This window comes from Taudactylus pleione, unplaced genomic scaffold, assembly GCF_031769625.1.
Source record: "Taudactylus pleione unplaced genomic scaffold, aTauple2 ptg000579l, whole genome shotgun sequence".
Classification (NCBI taxonomy): domain Eukaryota; kingdom Metazoa; phylum Chordata; class Amphibia; order Anura; family Myobatrachidae; genus Taudactylus; species Taudactylus pleione.
In genome coordinates, this window is record NW_028284981.1 from 6,825,373 (window position 1) to 6,848,760 (window position 23,388).

Sequence of the window (23,388 nt, forward strand, 5' to 3'; positions counted from 1 at the left end):
ACCCTAACAGTAACGCTAACCCTAATGGCAGCCCTAACAGTAACGCTAACCCTAATGGCAGCCCTAACAGTAACGCTTACCCTAATGGCAGCCCTAACAGTAACGCTAACCCTAATGGCAGCCCTAACAGTAACGCTAACCCTAATGGCAACCCTAACAGTAACGCTAACCCTAATGGCAGCCCTAACAGTAACGCTAACCCTAATGGCAACCCTAACAGTAACGCTAACCCTAATGGCAGCCCTAACAGTAACGCTAACCCTAATGGCAGCCCTAACAGTAACGCTTGTGTCAACTATATAACCATGTTGGCATCATCAACAGCGACTTTCTGCTGTCAAAATTTTAGCCGGAGACATTCTGACTGCATGCCGCTCAGAGAGCACATTCCCATTTTAAACAGTCTGCTGCCTATGTAATAAACATGAGAGTAACTACCATAGGTGCAAGGGGAGCAGCTGCTTTGGGGCCCAGAGCTTAGGGGGGATCCCATCTTCCTTGTCAAAGTTACATGTGTGATATACATTTTTCACCATTGGGTGGTACATAGGGGACCCTACAAATTTTTGCTATGGGGCCTATAAATACCTACTGGTAATAAACATACATTTTATTATTGATTCGAAATTATTAAGAAAATACACAAAAGCAACAGTCTCCTTCACGACTTTCTATAAACTCACTAATCAGCTCCCTCTGCTATAAACCTATAAATTGTGGGTTACATTAAAATGATGACCCTATCTGTACTAGCAAGGGGAATCAGTTACTAAAACCAATCATTAACATTAGCTCATTAAACATATACAGCATATACAGTAGGGATGAGGAAAGTTAGTTACCCACACTTTTAGCACTTTTTTTTTTGTAAATGGTCACTCCTGCCCCATTTGGAGAGCACCAAAGAAAGAAACTGTGGGCCTGATTCAGACCCGTTCGCTATCTGCATACGCTCGCTGGATGCGTATGCAAATTTGTCAAAGTGACGCCACAGGAAGCGAATGCTCGCCAAGGCATAAGCACGCCCACCATGTCTTAGCGAGCGGCCACTTTGTGTATGCGTACGCCCAATCGCACAGGCAGAGCCGCCCACCAGCACCACGTCATCTCCAGGAAGTGTATTAAAACATTGGTACATCGAGCACCATCGGATGTGAACGCAGTGCTTGAGGTAGCTTTACCCTACCTCAAGCATTGCAAGGAAAGCAGTGTAAAAAACAGGCATGTGACGTGTACTATGACGCTGCCTGTTAATTATGCATGCCTCTAAAACGGCGTTGAAACACTCTGGCACGCCTGCGTTCGCATCTCCAACCCCCCGTTATTAGTGTCCTGCCCCTGTTACCACCCACAAACGGCCTCTCCTGTCACTCATTACCCTGGGCTGCCTTTGCTAGGCGAGCGAGAGGGATGCTATCGCAGTGTGTAGTTCGCGCACGCACAGAACGAAGCGTGCGCGTACGCGGAACATCGGCCCGCTTGCGAACGCACAGCGCGAGCGGCTCTGAATCAGGCCCTGTAGTACATAGGTAGTGAACTTCTTATTGAACATATGTAGAAATAAGTTTTTCGCTTACATATGCTGGTAAGATAACTGGTGGATAATGGTATAGTCCTACCACAGTAACGTGAATAAGGTCAATTACATACAATATTCCTGCATTTCAGGACTTCCCCTTCAATACTGAATATGTAACACATGTAAGTGCAACTCACAGATGTGTAAACATACATCTAGCCTCCTTGCGCATTAAATCGCCCAAGCAACTTATGCTGATTAAAATGATACGTGACAAGCCCATAGTCTGTGTGCGAAATTCTATGTTACAGTGTCACAGTCGCATTTTGTATGCAGATATAACCGCAGTCACACACAGAATATGGGCATGCTCCATGTCATTTTAATCAGCATAAGCTGCTTGTACGTCCTATTTGTCCTTTGTGAATAAGACGCATTTTAAGGGGAAAGTTGCACGATAAGACGCTCAGTGCTACCGACTTCTAGCGCACGAAGGATAGATGTATGTGGACACATCTGTATGCTCAATTAAAAGGTTCTAGCAATGTTCTTCAGTTAACTTTCTCCTGATTTCACTGGTGTGATGGTATCTATCTGGGCACAGCCTAGAGGAGGTGCAACTTAAGTTACATTCACAAAGTGAATTGTGGGTCTGATTCAGAGCCGGACGCTATTTGCGCTCGCTCGTTCAGAAAAAGGGGCTGTCTATTTAAATTGAGCGCTCGCTCTTTGCGGTTTGTTGACGCCTCTATGTCTGAACGAGCGAACGAAACATGCGCTCGCTATTTTGAAAAAAACGCCCCCTGGCCGCTCGCATCATACGTCATCTCCGCTATTTATTAGATTAATCGAGTACATCGAACGGCGTATGAACTGCTCGCTATTCTTGTGGTAGCATTTTCCTACCACAATCATGCGAGCAGTTCAGGCTAAAAGACAACCAAGTGACGTGGTCGATGACGCTGCTTTGTTAATTATGCACACCCTTAAAACGTCCGTTTTGACCTTTTGGCACGCCTGCGTTCGGATCTCCACTCCCCGTTTTCAAGCACCTTCCCCTGTTACCACCCACAAACGCCTCATCCTGTCACTCAAATTAGCAGGCATTCGCTATTTTGCGAGCACACGATTTCCGACCGCACTGACTGGTTCGCGCATGCGTATCATACGCATGCGCAGATGTGCGATCATCGTTCGGTGCGAACGAGCGGCCGCTTACGAGCGGCTCTGAATCAGGCCCTCTGTGTTTCCCTTGACTTGCCTCCCTAATGCTGCACTAAAAAAACTCTTCCAGTCCCTCACGGACTAATGTCTGGGTTATTCATTTTTGGGTCTCCCAAAGTGACATATATGGCAATCCAAATGTAAATAAACTTTGAGAAAAAATACTCGTACTCCCTACTCATAACAAAATCTTGGTTTAAAAGGTTACTTTAAACATCAACATATTTTATATGTTCGTAGTCTAAGCAGTTACTGCGCTTTAACACACACAGTTGCAATAGCCTTGTGCTAAATCTTCTGCTTTTCATTTCACATAATTCACAACAATTGTCAAAAAAAAAAGTTAAATAATAAAAAACAATGCATAGTTATTAATAACCAATTATAAAAATTCCTAGTAACCTAGACCTTTTGAATATAATACCAGAATTTCATTCACAATTTAAAGGCTAAATAAAGCGAACACTGTAGTAACAAAAGATAGGATTTGGCACAGTTCCTAATACAAGTTATAAATGTTTATACAAATTATTTATTTTATTTATTTATTAACAGTTTCTTATATAGCGCAGCATATTCCGTTGCGCTTTACAATTGTAAACATTAATAGAACAAAACAGGTAATAACAGACAGATATATAGGTAGGAAGGCCCTGCTCGCAAGCTTACAATCTATAGGGAAATAGGCATTGATACACAAGGATAGGTGCTATATATTGCATTTTGGTCCAGCCAGAATGCACAGTTTCTTGGTTGGCTGCATGATCCAGTCACACAGGAATGTCGACCAAATGTCATAAGGATGTGAAAGGAAGACGATGTGTGAGATTGTGTGTGGACTGTAAAAAGGGGATGTAATTAGATATGGAAGCTATGAAGGTTATGTGGGTGGTTCTGGAATTTGATAAGCTTGCCTGATGAGGTGAGTTTTCAGGGATCGCTTGAAGGATTGGAGACTAGAGGAAAGTCTTATTGTGCGAGGTAGTTCATTCCATAGAGTGGCTGCACCGCGAAGAAAGTCCTGTAACCGTGAATGGGAGCAAGTAATGCATGGGGATGTGAGACGCAGATCTTGTGCTGAGCGGAGAGGTCAGGTTGGGAGATATTTTGAGATGAGTGAAGAGATGTATGTTGGTGTGGTTTAGTTAATAGCCTTATGTGTAAGTGAAAGTATTTTGTATTGAATACGGTAGAAAACCGGCAACCAATGGAGGGACTGACAGAGTGGGGCAGCAGAAGAAGAACGTTTCGCAAGGAAGATAAGCCTTGCAGCTGCATTCATAATGGATTGTAATGGTGATAGCCTGTTTTTGGGAAGACCAGTAAGGAGGCTATTACAATAGTCAAGGCGGGAAATAATAAGTGCATGGATTAGAGTTTTTGCAGTGTCTTGTGTGAGATATGGTCGAATTTTGAATATGTTTTTTAAATGTATGTAACATGATTTTGAGACAGATTGAATGTGGGGAACAAAGGACCGTTCAGAGTCAAGGATGACACCAAGGCAGCGAGCTTGTGGGGCAGGGTGGATTGTCGAGGTATCAACAGTGATAGAGAGATCAGGTTGGTAACTGTTATTGCCAGGTGGAAATATAATTAATTCTGTTTTAGAAATATTAAGTTTCAGGTGGCGAGATGACATCCAAGATGAAATGGCAGAAAGACATTCAGTGACACGGACCAATACAGATGGAGATAAATCTGGAGAGGATAGGTAGATTTGAGTATCATCCGCATACAGATGGTACTGAAATCCAAAAGAGCTGATTAGTTTGCCAAGAGAGGTGGTATACATTGAGAATAGCAGAGGACCTAAGACAGAGCCTTGCGGTACTCCAACTGATAGAGGTAGCGAAGAGGAGGCAGAATCAGAAAAACGAACAGTAAAAGAGCGATCAGATAGGTAGGAAGAAAACCAAGAAAGAGCTGTGTCCTTAAGACCTAGGGATTGCAGTGTTTGTATGAGAAGAGAGTGGTCAACAGTGTCAAAAGCAGCAGAGAGATCTAGAAGAATTAGTAGTGAGTAATGGCCTTTAGCCTTGGCAGTGACAAGATCATTTACTACCTTAGTCAGTGCTGTCTCTGTGGAGTGTTGGGAACGAAAGCCGGACTGAAGTGGGTCCAATAAGTTGTGTGAGTTAAGAAAGTGTGTGAGGCGGGTGTAGACAAGTCTCTCAAGTAGCTTGGAGGGGCATGGGAGCTGGGAGATAGGACGGTAATTTGAGAGTGTTGGGGTCAGAATTTAGTTTTTTCAGAATGGGAGTAATCAATGCGTGCTTGAACAGTGATGGAAAGTTGCCAGTAGAGAGAGAGAGATTACAGATTTTAGTTAGGGTTGGGATAAGCACAGGAGACAGAGCTTTACTGATTTGTGAGGGTATAGGATCTAGAGGAGAGGTAATAGAATAGGAGGATGAAAAGAGTGTAGATACTTCATCTTCGTTTGTGAGATCAAATGAGGTGAATGTGCCAGAGGGTTCAGGTAGGGAATTGAGCAGGTCACTAGCTGAGGAAGAGCCTACTATTTCATTTTGGATCTTATCAATCTTGTCCCTAAAATAGGAAGCAAGATCTTGTGCACAGATAGTAGCAGGTGGTTTGGGTGATGGAGGGGTAAGAAGCAGTTTAAATGTATTAAAAAGTCGCTTGGGGTTAGAAGCTTGAGCAGAGATTAGAGATTGGAAATATGTTTGTTTGGCAGTGTCCAGAGCAGTACGATAAGAGTTGTAGATAGTCTTATATGTGAGGAAGTCACTTGGAGTATGAGACTTTTGCCACTGGCGTTCAACTCTACGTGGTGTGTTAATGGGTAGCTGGAGCTACTTCATCGAGGGCTTTTTCTAGAATCTGGTTTAGGTGTGATGCAGCAGTCTCAGGAGAGGTGAATGTAGAAATTGGTGAAAGTTGTTGTTGTAGAGTGGTAGATAGTTGTTGAAGGTTAATGGCATTAATATTTCTACGGGTTTTGGCTTTAGGTTTGGTTGATTTCAATGATGTTGATGTAATGGAGGAGAGTGTGCAGGTGATAAGGTTGTGATCTGAGAGAGGGAAAGGAGCATTAGTGAAATCAGAAACTGAGCATAGTCTGGTGAATACAAGATCAAGACAGTGGCCCTCCTGATGAGTAGAGGAGTCAGTCCATTGGGAGAGGCCAAGAGAGGATGTTAAAGAGAGTAGTTTGGGGGCATGAGGAGATTGTGTACTGTCAATGGGGATATTGAAATCACCCATAATGATGGTGGAGATGTCTGAGGATAGAAAGTGAGGGAGCCAGGCAGAAAAGTGTTCCAGAAATTGTTGAGGTGGCCCAGGTGGGCGATAGATAACAGCAACTCGCAGAGAGAAAGGGGTGAAAGTCCTGATAGAATGTACTTCATATGATGTAAATGTGAGTGAAGGTACCTGTGGGAGAACTGTGTATGTGAATGATTGGGAGAGTAATATTCCTACCCCACCTCCTTTACAATTACCAGGCCTGGAGGTGTGTGAGAAGTGTAGGTTACCATGTGAAAGTGCAGCAGGGGAGACAGTGTCTGATTGTGTTAGCCATGTTTCTGTTATTGCCAGAAGGTTGAGGTTGGTTGAAATAAAGAGGTCGTGGATGGATGTTAGCTTATTGCAGACAGAGCGTGCATTCCATAAGGCACATTTTAGTGACTTGGATGGTGAAGGGAGGCACGCAATGTTTATGAGGTTAGCTGGATTTATAGTTCGTTGTGGGTGTGGCATGTGGGTTGGGCCTGGATTTGGTGATATGTCACCAGCTAATAGAAGCAGCAGAAGAGAGATATAAATATAATTGTTGGATTTGTCCGAAAGATTTTTATGGCGACAGGTTGTAAATGTTATTGTCAGTGTGTATAGATAAGTTAAAAGCTCATGTGTGTTCATAAGTGGAGAGTAGATTAATGAGGCAGCAATATGTACAGAAGGGTGAGCTGCAGGAAGAGTAAAGGATGTAGTAGCCTTAGAGATGATTCCATGGAGTGAGATTATAAAAATATGTTTTTGATACATTGTCTTTTTTGTATTTGGAAAAAATAAAATTTTCTAAGTAATGGGTTTGTAATTACCTGGTCTTCAATGTTGTTCAATGTTTTTCAACTGTTATTTAACTGTTCAAAAAGCACACTTGATTTTAACCACTTAATGCATAACCACATCAAGCTGCTACCCTCAGCAATTATGCTATTTTTATATGACTCTCACAAATTCTAACTGGTTTATAGGCTAATGGCAATCTGGATTTGCCCCAGCAGTGCCAGAGGCACAAAGTCTAACAAAGCTCCCGGGCTTCACCAGTGACCTGCCTTCGACTTTACTCTTTGTAGGTCAGACGGGCGATGTCGCTGATGACAGCGACATGGCCGGTACACACTGGCCAATGTGCCAGATATGGCGCCTGATCCGCCGGATCGGACAACATATCATCTATTGTGTACCCGTCATAAGACATCCAGAGAGCCGGTATAGAGTACAAAGTGTGGCCAACAAGTTAGTTCGTTGCATAATCAGGGCTAGGAATAAGTTATGGGGATTACCAGAAGGGTCCGTCAAGACAAGTGGGGTCACATACACTGTAGACAGTAAAGAATTCAGCGGTCATGTGACCACTCTTGAAAGTTCAAGAGATGCCCGATCCTAAAGAACGTGGCCTACAATTGGACCTAGTAAGCATCAAGTGAGCTCCAGGTTTGGAGGCACCTGACAATGACTGTTTCAATTACTACTTGTGAAATGTATTTTACACTTTCGTAGTCATGTAACAATTTCAGCAACAAGAGAGTTTACTGGATCTAATGTACAAGTACTAACAAAATAATACATTTGATGTCCAGTTGTTATTTTGTAGTCTTGCTCCTCCTATAGCTGTGCATACTATATGTTAAATATAAACTTAACGCATCTAGCGTAAGTGGCAACATAAAAAGGCAGAATGCTGAGAAAAGATTAACACACTTCCTCTTCCTTTTACATAGGCTTATCTCTTACTTACTAATCTAAACTCATCTTTACACTAATGCTTATCATTATAGCTGCCTGCACTTTCTTAGTAACAGCAAATTTGAGGTCAATTGACAAACAATTTCTGACCTGTTTTAGTAAAACAAGTCAGTAATTAAAATGTTTTCTGAATAACGAAGAATAATATTAATAGAGGCATTTGCACATTTTGTTATTCTATCATCACATAGGTAACTAAAAATGAAATTAGATTTGTAAGATTAAAAAAAAAATGAAAGATTTCTGGAACTGATGGTTACATCTACAGCCATGGCCAAAAGTTTTGAGAATGACACATTGGTTTTCAAAAAGCTTGCTGCTTCAGCGTTTTTAGACTTTTTTGTCAGATGTTACTATGGTATACTGAAGTAAAATTACAAGCATTTCATAAGTGTCAAAGACTTTTATTGACAATTACATTAAGTTTATGCAAAGAGTCAATATTTGCAATATTTTCCTGGCCATGGACCCACAATTTCGATGTTTTGTTCCCCGAGCCACTTAGTTATCACTTTTGCCTTATGGCAAGGTGCTCCATCATGCTGGAAAAGGCATTGGCCCTGATTCAGAGCTGGACGCTCTGAAAGAGTGCTCGCTCTGAATCAGGGCGTTTTTTTTTTTTTTTGGAGCGGCCAGGATGATGGTCACGATGGTCAAGACCATCGCGACCATCGTGCTTGCGACGAGGCCCTTATGGTAGGGTCTCGTGGCCGCAAGCCCCAGAGAGCTTCTGGCTCTAATAGAGCCGAAAGCTCTCCCACTGACATCACTGGTGATGTCAGAGGGGTCGCCCACAAACGGCAGGCGTTCACATGGGAATGCTTCCGTTTGTGAAGTCACCCCCACGCCATGCCTCCAAAACGGTGCGAGCTGTCGATCAAAATCGACAGCCGACCCCTTTTGGTGCGAGACCCAAAGCGACGGAGCGCCCGCCGCTAGCCGGGTCTCACGCATACGCACGTCGGAGCCGACTCCGGCGTGCGCTTGTGCAGTGGCCTAACATCGACCCACTCGCGAGCGGGTCTGAATCAGGCCCATTGTTCGTCACCAAACTGTTCTTGGATGGTTGGTAGAAGTTGCTCTTGGAGGATGTTTTGGCACCGTTCTTTATTCATGGCTGTGTTCTTAGGCAAAATTGTGCGTGAACCCACTCCCTTGGCTGAGAAGCAACCCCACACATGAATGGTCTCAGGATGCTTTACTGATGGTATGACAGAGGACTGATGGTAGCGCTCACCTTTCCTTCTACGGACAAGCGATTTTCCAGATGCCCCAAACAATCTGAAAGGGGATTCATCAGTCCAATCCCTGTACCTTTTGCAGAATATCAGTCTGTCCCTGACATTTTTCCTGGAGAGAAGTGACTTCTTTGCTGCCCTTCTTGACACCAGGCCATCCTCCTATAGTCTTCGTCCCGTGTCATGCCAACAGTAAAGCATCCTGAGACCATTCATGTGTGTCTGGTTGCTTCCAAGGGAGTGGGATCACTCACAATTTTGTCTAAGAACACAGCCATGAATAAAGAATGGTACCAAAACATCCAAGAGCAACTTAACCCAACCAATCAAGATCAGTTTGGTGATGAACAATGCCTTTTCCAGCATGATGGAGCACATTCCCCTAAAGCAAAAGTGATAACTAAGTGGCTCGGGGAACAAAACATCGAAATTTTGGGTCCATGTCCAGGAAACTCCCCAGAACTTAGGGCCTGATTTAGACCCACTCGCGAGCGGCTGTCCGCTCGCAAGTGGGTCGATGTTATGGACTGAGCATGCGCACGACGGAGGGAGCTCCGTCGTGCGCATGCGCCAGACGTGACGAGCGAAGGAAAGTCCTTCGCTCGTTGTGTCCGATCAAAGGGGGCGTGCTGTCAATGTTGATTGACAGCACGCCCCCTTTGGTAGGCGTTCCGGGGGCGTGCCTCCCTGACGGGGGCGTTCCCACGGGAACGCCTCCCGTCAAAAGCCGGCCCACTGACATCACTAGTGATGTCAGTGGGAGTGATTTTGGCTCTGATAGAGCCAAAATCACTCCGGAGCTTGCGGTTGAAAACCTCAACCGCAGGCTCCGGCTCGCAATTTCGATGGTCGCGATGGTCACGACCATCGCGGCCATCAAAATGCACACTCGTATAGCCTGTGGGTGGTGACCCACAGCTATATGAGCGTCCAGAAGGACGCTCCATTTTCATGGAGCCCGGCCCTCATTCAGAGCGTGCGCTCTGCTCAGAGCGTACGGCTCTGAATGAGGGCCTTAGTCCCATTGAGAACTTGTGGTCAGTCTTCAAGTGGCGGGTGGACAAACAAAAACCCAGAAATTGTGACAAACTCCAAGCATTGATTAGGCAAGAATGGGCGGCCATCAGTCAGTATGTGGCCCGGAAGCTGATTGGTAGCATGCCATGGCGAATTGCAGAGGTCATGAAAAAGAAGGGTCAACACTGCAAATATTGACTTTGTATAAACTTAATGTAATTGTCAATAAAATCCTTTGACACTTATGAAATGCTTGTAATGTTACTTCAGTATACCATAGTAACATCTGACAAAAAGGTCTAAAAACACTGAAGCAGCAAACTTTGTGAAAACCAATACTTGTGTCATTCTCAAGACTATTGGCCATGGCTGTACACGTATGTAGAGTCATTTTTATTTTACGCTTGGATCAGAAAGGGCTCATTAATGTATTCATTTCCATTCGCCTTGATGTCCGATGTAAAGGTTAGCAGCATTTGAGTCACAAACAAAATTAAATGAAGATTAGAGAGAATGTATTTAGAAACAAGATCAAAATGTTATTCTTTCTATTGTATGCACCTTAGAACTGTTTTTGCTCTAGATTCCAGTCATATCAAGGCAGGGCCGGACTGCCGATCTGGCACTTCTGGCAAATGCCAGAAGGGCTGGTAGCCAGATGGGCCTGTCCGGTGTCAAACCCTGGCTGAGCAGCTCCGATTCCCGGTGCTCTGCTCAGTCAGGATACTGAAAGACGATGGCGTAACTCGCAAAACACGCCCCCGTGAGGCAAGGCCACACCTCTTTTGAGGCGAGATAACACCCCTTTTGCGTGCGCCCGGGGACTGAAAGGGCTGCAGTCTGTGGAGTCAGTCAGTCATATATAGGAGGAGTCAGTCAGTCAGGTATAGGAGGAGTCAGTCAGTCAATTGTAGGAGGAGAGAGTCAGTCAATTATAGAAGGAGACAGTCAGTCAAAATTAAAAAGAGACAGTCACATATAGGAGGAGCCAGTCATTTAGGAGGAGCCAGTCTGTCAAATATAGGAGGAGCCAGTCAAATATAGGAGGAGCCAGTTAAATGAATCTAGGTGCCAGCAGGATCTTGTCCTGAATGTTCAGTACTGAAATGTACAGAGTGCCAGCCATCAGCTCTGTCTTTTAGAATGTAGCTTTCGTTTCATTGGATGCCTACTAGAAGTAACAGATTTTTTTTTTTAAAGTTTTAAATCCTCTAACTCAGAGACAAAAGAAAGTGAAAGCTAAAGAGTTTATCCTTTCAAAGGATATGCAACTTTTTTTTTTACCCGATACAGACCTGCCATGTGATAACATCCACACCTTTTCTGCTTTTTTCCCATTCACTTGCAATTGTTGATTGTTTCTTGGCCCTGAGCCTTTGTCACTGGAACGACAGTATGCACCTTGCTTGCGAGTTCATTGGATAAGCCGTGTTTAGTGCAAACTCTGAGATGCTTCTTTTTGTATGTTACAACAATGGGATGAATAAACCGTTCCTGTTGGGGAGCGTGCAAAATGGCCAAACTCTTCAGTGAGGGAAGTGAGAGCCCGTGATGCTTTTCTATGCAAGCTGTAATTCATCGGTGAACCGAAAAAGATCTGCTCTGATCCCTCAATGAATGTGACTGCAGACCAATAAAGATCGGCTGCTGTGATTGAGCAGTGACGTGACGATCTGGTTATATCCTACAGTTGAAGTGGCGGGCGGTAATGCTGGTGAGAAAGGATGTCTTTGCTGCCTGTCTATTCTAATTAAAAGAAGAATGGGAAAATGATGAATGACGATTAGTGACTGTAAGATGACACATGCGTTTTACACATACAAACCACAGGAGAGTTCAGGTTTATACTCATTCTGTTATTTCTATAAGTTGGTAGATGTTGTAGGGAGTGGTAATCTGTATTGCCTTGTCTCTCTTTAACATCAAGAACAGCATCTGGCTAATCAAAAAATGAATAAAACTTTGTCGCATGTGTCTAAGTGCTGTCATATTTCCATCCCACATCCTTCAGTCAATGAATACAGTAAACAGCTCTGGAGTCAAAATATATACAACCATTTTTTTTACTTTTCAATACTGAATTTTTATTAAAATTTAGCAATTAACATATAACAAATTGGTAAAGATATAAAAAAAAGACAAAAAACCCCACAAAGATTGGGATAAAACAAAAAAAAAAGGGGGGGGGGATATAGAAAGGGTACATCATTTAAAAACAAGACATACATTTTAGATCACAGCAAAATCGTTAATACAACAACCATTTTTTTTTTACTTATCTGCCTGTGTACATATTCCAATTTTGTAAAATAAAAAAACTCAAAACACCAGACAATAGGCCTGATTCAGAGCGGACGCTACTGCTTAGCGATAATATGCAAATGCTAGTTTCAGTCCCCCTGGTGTAGTAGCGTGCATCTGAATGTGCAAGCCCTGAAACGCCCACTTTAAGCGTCCCTGCACGCTGTTACACCAACCAGTGATTTTTGACATGCCACCATTGGCCAACTATTGACACTTACACCAAGCCTATGGCACGTGCAGTTTCTCCACCTGAACATGGCCACTGCGGCTGTGGCTCTGTGTCTGAGAATGCGGCCACTTTCACTGACAGCAGTCTGAGAATAGAGAGGAAAACTTTATTGCTAGAACAAGAAAAAGTGAGGAAAAAAGATGATAAATACACATGGGCCTTTATTACTAATTTCAACTCTCAGCACAAGGAATTAGAGCATATTTTAAGGAAACACTGGTCACTATTGTTGAGAGATCCGGTCTTAGGACATTTGATTCCGAATAAACCCTCATGTATCTATAGAAAAGCACCTAATCTTAAGGATCATTTGGTACATAGTGCCCATTTGGGAACTACTAAGAAACATGGACAAATATTATCAACCGGTTTCTTTAGATGTGGGACTTGCATAGGGTGTAAGAATATTAAGGGTACTACAACCAAGAAGTATGAGACAATAAAAATCAATGGGAAGATATATGAGATTAAAGAATTCATAACTTGCAATATGAATAATGTCATATATGCAATAGAGTGTTCATGTAATAAATTTTATATTGGGAGAACGACAAGACCCTTGAAGATAAGAATAGGTGAACATATTCGAAATATAAAGAAAGGCTTAGATACCCACTCATTATCATCCCACTTTAAGAAAGAACATACCTGTGATATTAAACATATTAAAAACATTTTTGGTATGAAATTGGTAAAGGGGAACCAACGATGTAGCGATGTTTCAAAATTGATCGCTAAAACTGAGATGAAACTTATACATCAATTTGGGACTCTTGCACCAGGTGGGATTAATAGCAATTTTGAAGTGAAATGGTTCATATGACTGTCTTTTATGGCTTTTTTATTATTTTTGTATTATTGTATTTATCACTTAGTGTGGATTCTAATTTATGAATTTTTATTATTAAGATTACCTGGATCAAAATTTAATTCTATAAACAGATAGATGGCCGCTGTTTTTTCTATTACTATGAACTGGACTCTAACAAAATGGCCACCGCCCTACATTAAAGCAGACATCCAGATGATCTCAGAACAAATGTGAGGAGGAGTCATCTTTAGCGCGACGCAATGTACACCAGACCGGAAGGAGGAAGTTATGGATGGATGCGTCATTTCCGGTATGACGAGAACCGGAAGTAACAACAGTGAGCTGAATAGATTCACTCTGAATACACCTCTGAGAACTGAGAGACTTGTATTATATATTATGACTTAGGGCCTGATTCAGACCCACTCGCGAGCGGCTGTCCGCTCGCAAGTGGGTCGATGTTATGCACTGAGCATGCGCACGACGGAGGGAGCTCCGTCGTGCGCATGCGCCAGACGCGACGAGCGAAGGAAAGTCCTTCGCTCGTTGTGTCCGATCAAAGGGGGCGTGCTGTCAATGTTGATTGACAGCACGCCCCCTTTGGTGGGCGTGCCGGGGGCGTGCCTCCCTGACGGGGGCGTTTCCACGGGAACGCCTCCCGTCAGAAGCCGGCCCACTGACATCACTAGTGATGTCAGTGGGAGTGATTTTGGCTCTGATAGAGCCAAAATCACTCCGGAGCTTGCGGTTGAAAACCTCAACCGCAGGCTCCGGCTCGCAATTTCGATGGTCGCGATGGTCTCGACCATCGCGGCCATCACAAAGCACGCTCGTATAGCCTGTGGGTGGTGACCCACAGCTATACGAGCGTCCAGGAGGACGCTCCATGAAAATGGAGCCCGGCCCTCATTCAGAGCGTGCGCTCTGCTCAGAGCGTACGGCTCTTAATGAGGGCCTTATTCAGTGTTGGGGGGAAGCCCTGACGATGATTGGATAATTGTTTTAATTGTTTTATTGGTTAGGGTATTTAATGCTGTATTGTCCCAGTGGTCCTCTACACCTTGAAAAAGATCCTTGATAGGATCGAAACGCGTTGGTGAGGACCTCTGGCTTGTTTTTCTACATACCCACAAGGTATATACAGGACCTTTTCAAGGCTTAAAGGGATCCCGTTTTTCATCTAGCCTTTGATATTGGGAACCTGTTTCCATCTTTTTCCTGTGGATATGAATCACATGCCTATTTTACTTTATTTTTGGATGTTTTAAATGTTTTTTATTATTGGACCTGTTTTATCATCAATAAACACCGTTGTCTGACACGTGCCTTGAGGAGGAATCGTTTGTTTGGGGACCCATTAATATCATATGTGTCTATATTACCAACGAGGATTTGTAAGTTTCCTGTGTGGGGGGCAACCCCGTCTTTCGTACCACGGATATAATATCATTGATATGCCTGATAACATTTCATACTTGTGAGTGGAATGTATAGGGGACCTTCCCCATAATTATAGACCACTACATTAATTTCTATATGTATATTGTTTACGCTTGTTATATTATAAACAGTATTACACTATTGGATGTTTTTCTCCCTCCTTTTATGTGACCATGAGACATTGATCCATTGTATGGAATTGGGACTCAGGAGTTATACATAGAAGGAAAGTATTACTCTATCTTTTTTTGTTATTTCCTAAGCGCCTTTTTATCCCAATAGGCTTCTGTTCTTACTTTCACTGACAGGACCGCAATACTAGCAACACGCCCATGCAATGGATTTTCTTTGCATTCTTTTCAGGCCACCTGCCAGTTATCACGAGGGAGCGCCCATCACTTCGCTGCCCCATTTCTAAAATCGTCTCACCCAATCGCAATAGGATTGTTGAACGTACACTCAAATAGTCTTCAGTACCTTTTGCGCATGCGCAGTTGCAAATAATCGCTTAATTACGTAAACAATGTTTATGCTGGCATCAGCATTGAGAAGCATAAATGCACAGTTTGATATAATGCAGTTCTCAATGAGTACACAGTACTCTGCTGCAGGGACAACACACAAGTTTTGGCTGTGCTTTTGGTGTGTTTTAGCCCTCAGAGGAATGTATGTCTATTCACTTGTTTTTGCTCTTAGAGGTATATTTACTAAAGTGCGGGTTTTTAGAACTGGAAATGTTGCCCACAGCAACCAATCAGATTCTACTTAACATTTATCCAGCACCTTCTAGATGATAATAGCGAGGATCTGATTGGTTGCTATGGGCAACAACTCCACTTCTAAAAACCTGCACTTTAGTAAATATACTCCTTAGTGTATACAAAGCAGCACCGCCTGTTTTGGGGCAAGTTCATCATTACAGCTCCTTTATCTTGTCAGGTCAGACTAATATTGTAGTACCATAGGCGTCTTTATAATGGGTGCAAGGTGTGCGGGGCACACGGGCCCCTGGTCCAAAGGGGCCCACACCACACACCCTGCACCCATAGGTAATTATACTTGCCTTTCCGCAGACTCCGGTGTGCTGCTCCGCATCGCCGGACCGGAGCTGCAGAGCAGCAAAAAAAATCACTGGGAAAATGGCGGCGGCCATTTTCCCGGTGACCTGCACATGAGCGAGAAAGATGTCCCTGAGAAAAAGGCGTGGGCACCATTTCTCCGGAGACCTGCGCATGCGCAGTAGATTCTGGCGTAAAGCCAGAATCTACTGCGCTCAGTGCGCTGACAGAGAGGAGAGGACCAAAACGGAGGCTGCACAGGGCCCCCTCCTCTCTTAAAATGTCCCTGTGTAGTAGTAATAATAATATAAAAGCTAGTACACATGGACCTGGGACATTCTCTATCAGCTGTGCTCACTGCATGAAGGACAGAGTGACAGAACCCACAGAATGTCTTATTCCCTTGTGTCATTGATTTGTCCAACGTTCACGTAGAATACTGGTGTGTACTGTTGGTGGGATCTCCCAGCGTGAATTCTTCACTACTTCTGCATATTTTTTCTCTTTAAAAGTAAAAAAAAAAATAACATATGTCTGTTTAACAATAGTTATTTTTCAATAAAACAGAGTTTGTTGTTTTTTTTATGGTGACCTACAGGAAGCAATATGGCCTGGCTGCCAAGGCAAGCTGGCACTATTGTTTTTCTCCAGGGAGTGTTCCCCTCCAATAGTACCAGGGCTCTTCCCCGTACCCCCTGGGCTTTGGGTACAGGGTAATGAAATAGTTTATATAAAAATAGGCAATTTGTCTTTAGTGAACTACAGGTACCAGCATGGCCCGGGTAACAAAGTGGCTGCCAGGACCTGCTGGCACTTGGAAAACCACAAGTACCAGCTTACCCTGGCACCATGGTGTGTTGGCACCTTTAGTTCACCAAGATAAAATAAAAAAAAATAGACAGTTTAAGAAATAGACATTTTAATAAATAAACGCAAAGACACAAAGGACCTGATCCTGATTATCACACAATTCCGATGGTCACAGTAATCACTCATTGGAGGACATACTCAGAAAATCTGCGCCAAACATGGGGCTGCTGCAAGTTTCGATGGTGCGACCGATGATCGCGTCTAAAGATGCTCAAAGTGGGTGTCTCAGTCTTTGTACACCAGGGACTGATACTAGCTTTAGCATAGAATCGCAGATGTGGCTAAAGCAGAAGATGCTAAAATGGTCGCAGCAGAGTGCGACTCAGAAGTGTACTTTCAGCCATGTTTTATTTACTTACCTGGTTTCGTCGTCTTGGATTCATAAAGAGGCTGCTATATGTCCTGGAGCCGACCGAAACCGGACAGGGGGACAGATCAATTCTTTATAGATAATAAAACAAAACTAAAGTCTCTCCTCCAGGAAGTCAACACACGTGAGAATGTGGTCCAGACTCCTTTGGATGTTGCTCACATTGGTGCAGAGCTGTTGGTGCCACCTAGCCAATGGGAGCAGGTCCACAGTCTCCGGGATTGTAGAAGAAACAAGCACAACATATTAGTAAAACTGTCATGATTATGTATTAATAAGACACCATTACTCACTACATATTCCATTTGGATGAATAAGAGTTGGTTGGTGGATACTTTGTAGGCCAGAGGTTCCCAAACTCCAGGTGTTAAGGCTAACTATGCTTGGTGACAGGTGACTTAATTAGTACCTGTTACGATCCTCTAGTAATTGCTAGGACCGAGATGGAGGTGTTGGAGATACGTGGCACATCGAAGAACAAACACAAGAAGTATAGTTAAATCATGGCAGTTTACTAAATAAATGATATGATGGACCAGTGAAAACACAACATGTCAATGGTGCAATAAGGAGCTGAAACCATAGGACAGTCAATAGAATATACTGTAGGTTTACAGTCCAAACTAAAGTTGTTAAATGGCCAGGAGGCCTAGTAGACAGCAATGCTTGAAACGTAGTGAAGAAGCAGGATTGCTGGAGGGCCTAGCAGACAGCGATGCTTGAAACCTGGTATAGAAGCAGGATTGCAGTATGGCCTGGAGGGCCAAGCAGACAGCGATGCTTGAAACCTGGTGTAGAAGCAGGATTGCTGTATGGCCAGGAGGGCCTAGTAGACAGCGGTGCTTGAAACGTGGTGTTGATGCAGGATAGCTGTATGGCCTGGAGACTCTGTAGACAGCGATGCATGAACCATGGTATAGAAGCAGGATAGCTGTATAACCTGCAGGGCTCTGTAGACAGCGATGCTTGAACCGTGGTATAGAAGCAGGATAGCTGTATGGCCTGGAGGGGCCTGCAAACAGCGTTACTTGAAACGTGGTAGAGAAGCAGGATAGCTGTATGGCTTGGAGGGCCCTGGAGACAGCGTTGCTTGGACCCAGGGTACTTGGGTCACTTAAAAGCCGTTGAGCAGAATACGCGCAGCATGTAGAAAATATAGCTGGAAGTCTGGATGCACAGAGAACAGCTTGCATAACCAAAAGTTCCATATGAAAACTCTATAGCCGACAGGGCGGCGACAGTCCAGGAAGTTCAAATAGGATCAGCTGCCAATCAGGCAACACTAGGAGGAAACATGTGAAATCCTCTGACGTCTGGGTCTCCTAGCAACCGGCAACCTAGAAGCATGGTCAGGAGCAGGAGGAATACTGGCAGGAGACAAGTCTTGGACTGGACTTGTAACAGTACCTCAGTCTTTTGATTTAACCATATATGCTCAACCATGGATATCCTTAAAACCTGGACTGATATGGTGCCTTGAGGACCGAGTTTGGGAACCTCTGTTGTAGGCTCTTACATAATGACATAGGAAGCCATTCTACAGATGGACTTTTATTCCCATAGTAACCAGTTTGTGTGTGTATGTGTGTGGATTATTGTTTGGCCAAATACAGAAAGCATAACATTATACAGTGCAATTGTTGGAAACATGCTCTGAATGAAGTCTTACTAGACAACGTGACTGGCCTTGGATAACATGGCCTCATCTATTATTATCCATGAAGGAACTAAACAGAAATCACAAATAATAGGCGAGAAGAGGAAAGTACAAATCTATTTTCATCATCAACTATTGTAGTAAACTCCTGTGGCTGCTCCACTAATCCTCCAATCTGCCTGCCCCCTACACTGGCTCTGCCTCTTTCAAAATTCCTACCTTCTCTTCCATTGGCCTGTCCTCTAAAAGTTCATCTTATACTGGCCCCTCCCCCTTCTGGGCCTCTGCAATGTACACAGGAAGAGTACTGGCCAGTGTTGGGTTCCGGTGAAGTTCACAAACACAACAGTCATTTTAGGTTTTTTTTTACTGCAAAAGCAGTGGTGCCGCGGGGCACTTGCATGGGTGCCACAGGCTATTGGTCCAGGAACACATTCAGTTATGGTCAATGTGATAGGCAAAACCAGTGCTTGGAGGTGCCAATCATAAAATTTGTGGGCAAACAGAAACACAACCCTGTCCACCACCACATAACTAAATCTAAGCATGACCGTTAAGCACAATTGACTTCATTTAATCATCTTTGAATTTCTCAATAAGAAACATTTGGTCTAGGGGTGCCCATTAAAAAAATGCTGATACTCTAGTGCGCCGTGATTCAAGAAAGTTTGGGAACCACTTTTGTAAAGCAAATAGCAACACAACTATAAGGCTAAGTAATGTCCAATAATTCAAAATTCATATCTAGAAAAAACACAAGACATGAAGCTATGAAGGACTGGTTACATAGACTCCTGGTGGATGTCTTTGTATGTGACTTGTAATGTGCAAAACACTCAAGTACGTATCAAATTTTACTTCTCTATGGCTCGTGTTTTTGAGTTTGCAGATGTCATAATTAAATGTGATATTACTGTAAAAATAGTATCTCAGGTATCAGTGAAATAATGACTTAATTTTGGGGTCTGACAGCATGAATTATACAGTCTAAATACCGACGCAGGACTAAAGACAGGCGTCTAAATCCCAACGTCGAAATTTAGACAGACGGCCTTCCGAACGAAGATAAGCTGGGCATTGTTTGCATCTAGCTGCGGGTTTTTAGGTTTAGAGACCCCCGGGGGGACCTAGGGTTAGGCACCACCCCGGGAGGGTTAGGTTTAAGGTGCGGGAAGGGGGGGATAGGGTTAGGCACCACCCCGGGAGGATTAGGTTTAGGGTGCGGGGAGGGGGGGTTAGGTTTAGGCATCCCCCGGAGGGAGGTTAGGGTTAGGCACCACTGGGGGGAGGTTAGGGTAAGGCACCACCGGGGGGGTGTTAGGGTAAGGTGTCACCGGGGGGAGGTTAGGGTTAGGCATCACTAAGGGAGGGTTAAGGGGGGGAGAGGGGAGGGTTAGGGTACTTACTAGCCCCAGTCGGGATTTTCAGCGTTTGGGCATGCGGCGTTGGGATTTCATACCCAACCCATGATTTGTATTGACGAGTAGGAGGTTGAGGTGGGGCTTAGGATCTGGACAGTGGCACGGGTCTCCCTGAAAGTCCTCATCAGCCAGACCTAAGTAGGTAGCAGCACGCTCAATAATCTAAGCAGTTACAAAATACAGAGGCTATGTAATTATGAGAAACAGTAACTCATAGAATAATCCCCACTCTGGTTTACAATATAAATAACTTGCATGTCAGTATATTAATTTTGACTAAAAAAAAACAAACAAACCCAGCTTGTTTGGCTATTTATGCTTAACACATGACATGATATATAGAGGACACATATGTACAAGGTAATACTCCAGTTAGGACTTAGGGCCTCATTTAGAGATTTAGGGAGGAATGCGAGGGTGTGCCTGGTCGCCATTCTCGGAAACTGAGGCATGCCACCTCCGTTTTCCAGGAGGGACGAGGCCAGAGTCTGCGCCAGCGGATGCAGATTCCTGGCCTTTTGCGTGACCAGGCACCAGCCAGGCTGCGGGAGGCTTCAGCTCCCGCAGCTTGACCACAGGGAAGGTCGTGATGGTGATCCCAGTATGCAATATCGCAGTGCTGGGATCGCAAATGCAGCAAGGAAGTGTCTGACGCCTTCTGCATTTGCATCTGAGATGGACGGATTTGTACAGCAGCTTGTGTGCGGCTGTGCAAATCTGTCCATCTCTGAATCAGACCCCCAGTCCATGATTGTAATAAAAACACCATTAAAAACCAAGTGTATCAAGTTCAAATGAGAATATGATTGTTTAATTATTATTGTTTGCGGATAGTCGCTCAGTTGGCGAGGCACATTGGCATACTGGGGGTCATTCAGACCCGGTCATTAGCGCCGATGCGCTCGGACCGGGTCGATGGCCCCCCACAGAGCATGCGCACGACGGCGCCGTTGTGCGCATGCGTGAGACCCGTTACGACCGACAGCGCCGGTCGTAGCGGGTCTCGATCCAAAGGGGGCGAACTGTCGATGTTTATTGACAGCTCGCCCCGTTTGGAAGGCGGGCCGGGGGGGTGGCAGCCCAAACGGAGGCGTTCCCATGTGCACGCCTACCGTTTGGGGGTGGCCCCACTGACATCACTAGTGATGTCAGTGGAGAGCTTCCGGCTCAGACAGAGCCAGAAGCTCTCCGGGGCTTACGACAAGGGAGACCCTACCTAGGGTCTCGTCGTAAGCCCCGATGGTCGCGATGGTCTCTGACCATCGCGACCATCACTGGAGCGGTCGTTAGAGCTGTGGGTGTTAACCCACAGCCTAACGACCGCAACAGAGGCGGCCGGTCAGGATGCAAGTGGCCGCCCAGTTTCTGAGCGACCGCTTGCATCCTCCGACTGCCTCTGAATGAGGCCCACTGTACCTGCACAAAAGCTCTCTACTGCTGTCAGCTGACACTTCTCTCCATTTCCTGATGCTGGACTTGATAGAGACCTGGGGATGAGTTTGGAAGAAATTCACCAACTGGTGTATTTTTTTTTTTTTAATGAACAGAAAAACTTTATTTGTCTATAATCCAGTATGTGACATATCTAGACACCTGGCTGCACAAGGTTTTATTTAGATGCATCTTCCCAAAAGGGGAGAAAATCATCAGGCACACAGAGACTCCAAGCTAGCAGATAACCACTGGAGTCTCCATGAGCGAAAACTGTATATCCAGAACCAAGGTAGGAAGACGTTCCATCTCATAAGTGGTGAAGCACAGTCATGGGTGCCATGCCAGGCTGCCAGCGATTGACTTTACAATGTTACAGTGGCTGGTTTCATGTCTTCGCCACCCGCCAGCTCTCCTTATTCCAATAAAAGCCTAAGCACCGGCTGCACAGAAATACCTGTTACCAATGGCTTAAAGCAGCCATTGGTAACGGGTATTGTCATATTTACCAGAATTAACCCCCGCATCTAACGCCATCTGAAGTTGGCATGAGACCCTATAGACTTGGTAAAATTTACCAAAATTACTCAACCCTCCCCAGCAATGGCAGTAGACCGGGCATGCGCAGGAGTCCCGGCACAGGAGTGAAGAGACTGCTAATGAGGTCACTTCTCTGTGAGCACATCGAGCCTCTGTCCTTCTACTATTTAATACATCTGGGCGGTATACTCTCATCCAGCAATGCGATTTTGGGGACTAATATCGCAATTAGTGACAAATGGGCCCCAAAGCATTCTTTTAATAAACCTCCTACTAACTAGTAGATCCGGCAGAGTAGAATACCCAAATTGGCTAAGTCCCACCACCTCCTTCACTGGTAATGAGTGCACAATCTGTACAGAAAGGTTTTCAATGCAACTGGTTGGGCGTGATATTCAGCAGTCCAGTAAGCTCTATAGGCAAATAGTTTGATCACCGAACGACACGAAACTTGGTTTCCTCTTTATCCAAGTAATATATTCCACAAAAAGGGTTCCAAAAAGTGGCAACAAATATGTAGGTATATGCTGAAGTGCTGAGCTGCCGAATGTTTCCTAGTTATTGATTTTAGATAATTTTATTGCTATATCTCTCCAGATAAAGCTCTTTAAACCCCTCGCTTCCAAGAGCAGGAATTATAAGTAAACAGTTCTCCTTTAGACCTTGGATATGTGCTCCCACTGTACAAGCTGACAGCATTACAATAGATTATGCGCCGTGAATAGATGAAAACGTGTGCATGGCTGATGGTGTACCTGGTTTAATAGTAACCTGTCAGCACAGGCAGGGCCGGATTAAGGTCTGTGGGGCCCCTGGGCAACAAACGTGTGGGGGCCCCTATCAATAAAAGTTGTATATATATATATATATATATACACATGCATATATATGTATTGTGATAGGATCACTGGTAAAGTGGTCTGTGGCAGGTACATTTGTCCCAGATTCTTGTCTTTTGTGTTTTAAACCCCCAGGAGAAAGTCTGCAGTGTAGCAGGCTTGAGTTTCGGCTTTTTGAAAAGCCGGTTTGGGACCTGGGGGTTGTATATATATATATATATACACACAGTAGACACACACATATATACACACACACACACGTACATATAAACATTCATACAAACTTTATTGCTTACGTCAGAGGCAGCAGGCCAGCAGCAGAAGGGGCGGAGCCAAATGCAGGGAGGGGCGGGACTTAATAGGGGGCCGCGGCAGGCGGCTCTGATAAAAGTGAAAAAAAAAACAGTTAATCTTGG